The sequence below is a fragment of the Sorex fumeus genome, unplaced genomic scaffold (genome assembly GCF_029834395.1).
Source record: "Sorex fumeus unplaced genomic scaffold, SorFum_2.1 ptg000268l, whole genome shotgun sequence".
In the NCBI taxonomy this organism is placed as follows: domain Eukaryota; kingdom Metazoa; phylum Chordata; class Mammalia; order Eulipotyphla; family Soricidae; genus Sorex; species Sorex fumeus.
Window position 1 is genome coordinate 639,842 of NW_026606325.1, and position 5,783 is coordinate 645,624.

The following is a 5,783-nucleotide window of genomic DNA, read 5'->3' on the forward strand; positions in this document are numbered from 1 at the left end:
GAGAGAGAGAGAGAGAGAGAGAGAGAGAGAGAGAGAGAGAGAGAGAGAGATTTTCAAATGGGAAAAAAGATTCAAGGAGAAAGTCAGCATCTTACCCCATTACCTGGTGAGACAAACAATGACATTGGTTGGGTTTAATAGTCTGACATAAGTGTTCTTATTCCACAAGTTCCATATGCTCTCCTGGTTCAGAGTGGGGCTAGGAGAGCAGGTAAGGGAGGGAGAGTTCTTTTGAAACTCTCTGCCCTTATCATATTTCTCAACCATGAAACTAGGAGATAGTGGTAATATGACAGGAGCTTCCTCTGGATCCCTCTGGGCCACAATTCCTGGCTGAAAGGAAGAGAAACAGTGAGGCAAGCCCCTTCTTTATTCCTACAGCCATCTGGTAGAGCTGCTGCCACACCTCATTCTGACATTAGGCAAATACCAGTGGGTTGAGTAGAGGGTTGCCCACACTGAGCAGCCACAGGTACCCCTTCCAACACTATGTAGAGGTGGTGCTCCTGGCAGTATCTCTAGCACAATGCCCGTCATAAGGAATGGAGTCCAGGACAGAATGAAGGTTCCAATGAGAACAGTCACAGTGCAGATGGTCTTGAAGTCCTTGGGAGTTCTTGAGGGCCTGTAAGCTCCAGCCATGACTCCTGCATGCTCCATCTTTCGGACCTGTTGACTGTGCTCAGAGACAATCTTGAGCATGTCACAGTAGAGGAAGACAAAGATGTGCAGGACTAGGAATAAGCCAGCAAGAAGAGGGTCAGTACATAGACCCGGTGAAACACAGAGAAGCTGCAGGGTCCTTGGTAGGTGGTCTGCTGGAATACAGGGACTACAAATGGGAGGAAACCAAACAGATAAGAGAACAACCAAAACCCGGAAATGCAGGCCCCAGCCACAAACCCATTCATGATCTGGAAGTAGCAGAGGGGCTACTGGATGTCAAGGTACCCGTCAAAAACAACAGCATGACTGTAAGGACTGAGGCAATTGCCGAGGAATTGATAAATGCCTTCCGAAGGCTGCAGAGGGTCTTCTGTGTGGGCCGGGTGGGGCTAGTGAGCTGATCTGTCACCAGGCCAGAGATGGCTACACCAAGCACAGCATCAGTCATAGCTAGGTTCGAGATGAAGCAGAGACTCACTCCATCATTCTTGTGGATCAAAAACAGCAGAGCCACACCACTAGTGAATTAGCTGCATTGATGAGCGAGGACAGGACAGCGAGGGTCACTCCAAATGGGAATGATAACTCCATATCTTGAAGAAGCATGGTACCCACTTACTCAGCTCAAATTCCCAAGGGCTAAAGGAGCTGTGGGCTCAGGGCTGTGGCACAGTTCTGTTCTTCTTTGGCCATTTAGGCTGGCAGCTTGCCATCTTTGGAATCCCGCTAGTCTTCTAGAGTTATTCCCAGTCTCCTTTTCACTCCTCATCCTCTTGCCTCTCCAGCTCTCTGAAGGTAGCAATCAAAGGGCATATATCCTATCCCCTGAGCCTGAGTTAGTCCCTACCCTTTGAACAACCAAGTTACCAGAAAACTCCTAAGTAGCTGGTGCACATCATCTTGCCAGGCTCTCTGCCTTTATGATGATTTGAGGGCTCTGTTTGGACAGACTGGGATATTAGTCAGGTGTCCTGTCTGGCAGAAGACATAATTAACATAAATCACATTTTGTCTTCAGAATTTGATAATAAGTTTCCACCCTCCACCCAACCCCTGCTAAAGTACTACCTGAAAAACGAATTTCCGCTTAATTAAGCAATTACTTAGTAACTTATTCTCAGTTAATTTTATGGTTGCCTTCAGTCAAGCAAGGTGATAATAATCAGTTGATGTGGGAAGTCAGGGCAACCAAGTTACTTCAGGGTCCAGGATACTTTAAGGCAAGTGAATTGGAATGTTAAGCTGTTTCTTAAGTTGTATTCCTAGAGCCTCATTTCAAGGGTTGGGGATTCTTTTTCTCATTCGTTGAAACTGTGTTTTAGAAATTCAGAAAAGTAGGACTCTTAATATCTGCATTCAGTTTAGAATAGAGCCCTTTCCCTATGTGAGGCTGTTGTGAAGTGTTGAGTCCATTGAAACGGTTTTCTACACCATGCTGGATGTCTCTGCTCATGAGTAGTGGCACCCAGCCTTGCTTCTTTTGATCCTGTGTGTCGCTGGAGCAGATGTGGAGGTAAGGCGTGCTCTAGGGTTGAGTTAGGAAAGTTTTCATTTCACAGGAAAAAGACTTGTTAGGGTTCTGCCAGAGGGTGGTGGTGCTGGGATAGGTGAGCTGGACTCTGCTTTGGAGGGCAGCAGCACAAGGTCACTCCAATTTTAGATTGCGCACATTAGAAATAACTTTTGCCAGCTACTCTCATCTTGGATACCAGCAATAGAGGTGAGGGGGAAAGAGCTTTTAGAAGCCTATTTACTCGGTTCCTGTGACAGCACAAATGGGGAACATTAGTGTGTTAAGTGAAGGAGTGGAGAGCAAGGCACAGGGTGCAAGATAAATAATCTACTCCAGGATGTTTTGGCAGTCGGTGTAGGCCATTGGCAGATATGCCTCTTGCAGACTAAAAAGGGCTATAAAGTGGAAACTTGTTCTTCTAGTCGTCAACTTGACAGCAGTTACTATTTGGTACATGCAGCAGGAGGCCCGTTTCAGGTGCATGACACTGTGCTTAATTTTGTATCTAGATCTAGAGTTAGAAGACTTTTTTAAAAGCCCTTCCTCAGGATCAAAAGTATCGGAGTCACATGGAGACTTTGTTAGAAATCAGATTCTTGGGTCCCACTCTCAGAGCTTCAGATCCATTCAGCCTGGGATGGGCCCAAGAACCTGCATCTCTGAAAATTCCGAGGTGGTAGAATACTGCTGGCTGTACGACTGGAATATGAAAATTAATGCTTTTGGGAATGGAGAGAGAGTACAGTGAATAGGGCCTTGCATGCAGCTGACCCAGCACCCTAAATGCCTCCCCCAGAGACCTGTTAGGAGTAGTAACTAAGTGAAGAGCCAAGAGTAAGCCCTGATCATCACTGAATGTGGCCCAAATCGTCCCCTCCAAACAATAAAAGAAAATCACTGCTTTTGTTGCACGGGTTCTTTAGCCTTTTGTGTGCATTGGAACCACTCTGTGATTTCCTCGAACTATTGATATTTCAGTATCTACAAGAGATTCTGGAATTGTTAGTGTTGTGTGTGACCTCTGTAGCTAGAGTTTTAAATGTTTCACAGGGAGGTGGTGAGAGTGACACTTTGACATCTGGGATAGTTGGTGGCATATCGAACATATCGTGGCATATGTTCTAGAGAATCAGCTTAGATGCTGGCTTAGTGGAGCAAGGCAAAATAGGCAGATACCAAACCTGATCCAGAACTTTACTGTTAATCTAATGGGAAGGCTGCATTGACTCCACAAATGAGCTGAAACCTCAGTTAGCCTTCTTTAAAAAGGGCACATGTGGGGCAGCATGATAGTTCAGTGGCTAGCACACTTGCCTTGCACACAGCACACCTGGGTTCAATCCTCGCCATGCCCTGGTGTCAACCTGAGCACTGCCTATGTGGCCCCCATATAAGAAACAATAAATGAATAAATAAAAGCGCACATGGTAATTTCTGTTCCATCTAAGAAGACTGAGTAAAAGCTCTGCGCCAGAGTATAAGTTCTGCACAAGTGTGGCTGTGTCTTGGTATAGAAGTATAAACACAGGAACATAAGTATTTCCAACTCAGGTCATGACTGCAGTGAGGAATGTTTGCATGTCTAGATAAAAATGTACACAAAAATTCGCCCTACATTTATTTCCTTAAATTCTCCTGTGGCCGGAACAGTAGTAGTTTGAGCAGGGCATGTTCCTTGCACACAGCTGACTTGAGTTCACCCTTGCCACCCCATTTGGTCCCCAAACCTGCCATCAGTGATCCCTGAGCACAGAGAAGGAGTAGGTCCTGAGCACCACTGCATGTGTCCCCATACAAATAATTAAAATAAACTCTTTAGTAAAAATTTAAGTTTAAAAACTATTCCTTAGGCTATGTATAGAAAGGTCTGGAATACTTGCTTTGCATCTGAAGGCCCTGAGTTCAGTCCCCAGTCTGGTATGGTCCCCCAATCACCACTAGAAAACAATCCTGAGCAACTGTCAAGGAGTAGTACTGCGAGGTGTGGCCCATACTCCAAACCCCAAAGGAAGATTTTCTAATCACTACAATAATTCTGCCATCTGTCACTGTCATTGTCCTCCCATTGTTCATCGATTTGCTTGAGCGGGCCCAGTAACGTCTCCATTATGACAATTGTTACTGTGTTTGGCATATCGAATACACCACAGGTAGCTTGCCAAGCTTTGCCGTGCGGGCGAGATACTCTCAGTAGCTTGCCAGGCTCTCTGAGAGGGGCGGAGGAATCGAACTCAGGTTGGCTGCCATGTTGGCTACTTGCGGAGCGAACGTCGTACCCGCTGTGCTATTGCTCCAGCCCAATTCTGCCATAGGTGAGAACAAAATTTTGCCATTTTTCCAGTGGCAAAAGCATGTGCTCTGTAGTTAAAACATGTGGGGGCTGGCCCAACATTATTTTTGATTTTGTACACATGGGATACCTCACTGGATTTCTTCAGGTGTGTCATGGGTACAATCATACCTACTTCACACAGTTGTGGGGAATTACAAAATGATGCCTGATGGTTCTGAAGCAGCTTTCATGAATTGTGAAATGTTACACGGGTATAATTGAGTGTCTTCCACTTCCTTGTTAAACATAGTATATATCAGATCTGAAGCACTGGTATTATCTGAGATCTTTGTAGATATTCAAATACTCAGGCCCTGCCCAAGACCTATTGAAGCAGTCTTCATTTGAACAAGATATCTAGGTAATATATATGTACATTAAAATTGTCTTTTCCTCTCTCACAGTCTCAGATATCTGACTGTATTCATCTAATTTTGCTGCTGTGATATAGTGGCTTGAAACAATGAAAATGCATTGTCTTAGACTTCTCCATCTCAGATGTCTGAAGTGAGTGTTTCCTTTTTTAATTTTTTTTATTAGTGAAACACGATGGGCTGGAGCGATAGCACAGCGGGTAGGGCATTTGCCTTGCACACAGCCAACATGGCCAACCCGAGTTCGATTCCTCCGCCCCTCTCAGAGAGCCTGGCAAGCAACAGAGAGTATCTCGCCCGCACGCCAAAGCCTGGCAAGCTACCCATGATGTATTCGATATGCCAAACACAGTAACAACGAAATCTCAAAATGGAGACGTTACTGAGCCCGCTCGAGAAAATCGATGAACAATGGAAGGACAGTGACAGTGACAGTGACAGTGACACACCATGAGGTACAGTTATAGACTTACAAATTTTTGTGCTTGGGTTTCAGTTATACAATGATCAAGTTGAAGTGAGTCTTATAGTGCAAAATCAAAGTGTTGGTAGGGCAGTTTCCTCCAGAGTCTAAAGGGGGAAGTAATTTGTTTGATTTTTGTTTCTTTGGGGGCCGAATCTGGAAATGCCCAGGGTGTACACCTGAATCTGCGCTCAGAAGTCACTTCTAGTGGTGCTTGGGGGATCATTTAGGGTGCTGGGGTTGAAACCTGGTTGGCCACATGCTGGGCAAATGCACTACCCCTCTATTATTGCCCTGCCCCCTTCCACACTTGTTTAATTTTAGAGAATGCGTGCACTCCTTAGCTCATCGCTATAACCATTGCTTCCATATTTCTTACCTTTATCTTACTCTGTTTCTTATCTCCCTCTTTCAAGAACCCCTGTGATATCAGTG

General features: G+C 45.2%; 1 pseudogene; it reads right to left on the reverse strand.

The window, feature by feature from the left end:
- Positions 1 to 271: 271 nt before the first annotated feature.
- Positions 272 to 1,257, reverse strand: LOC130018780 (glucose-dependent insulinotropic receptor-like; annotated as a pseudogene).
- Positions 1,258 to 5,783: the final 4,526 nt, after the last annotated feature.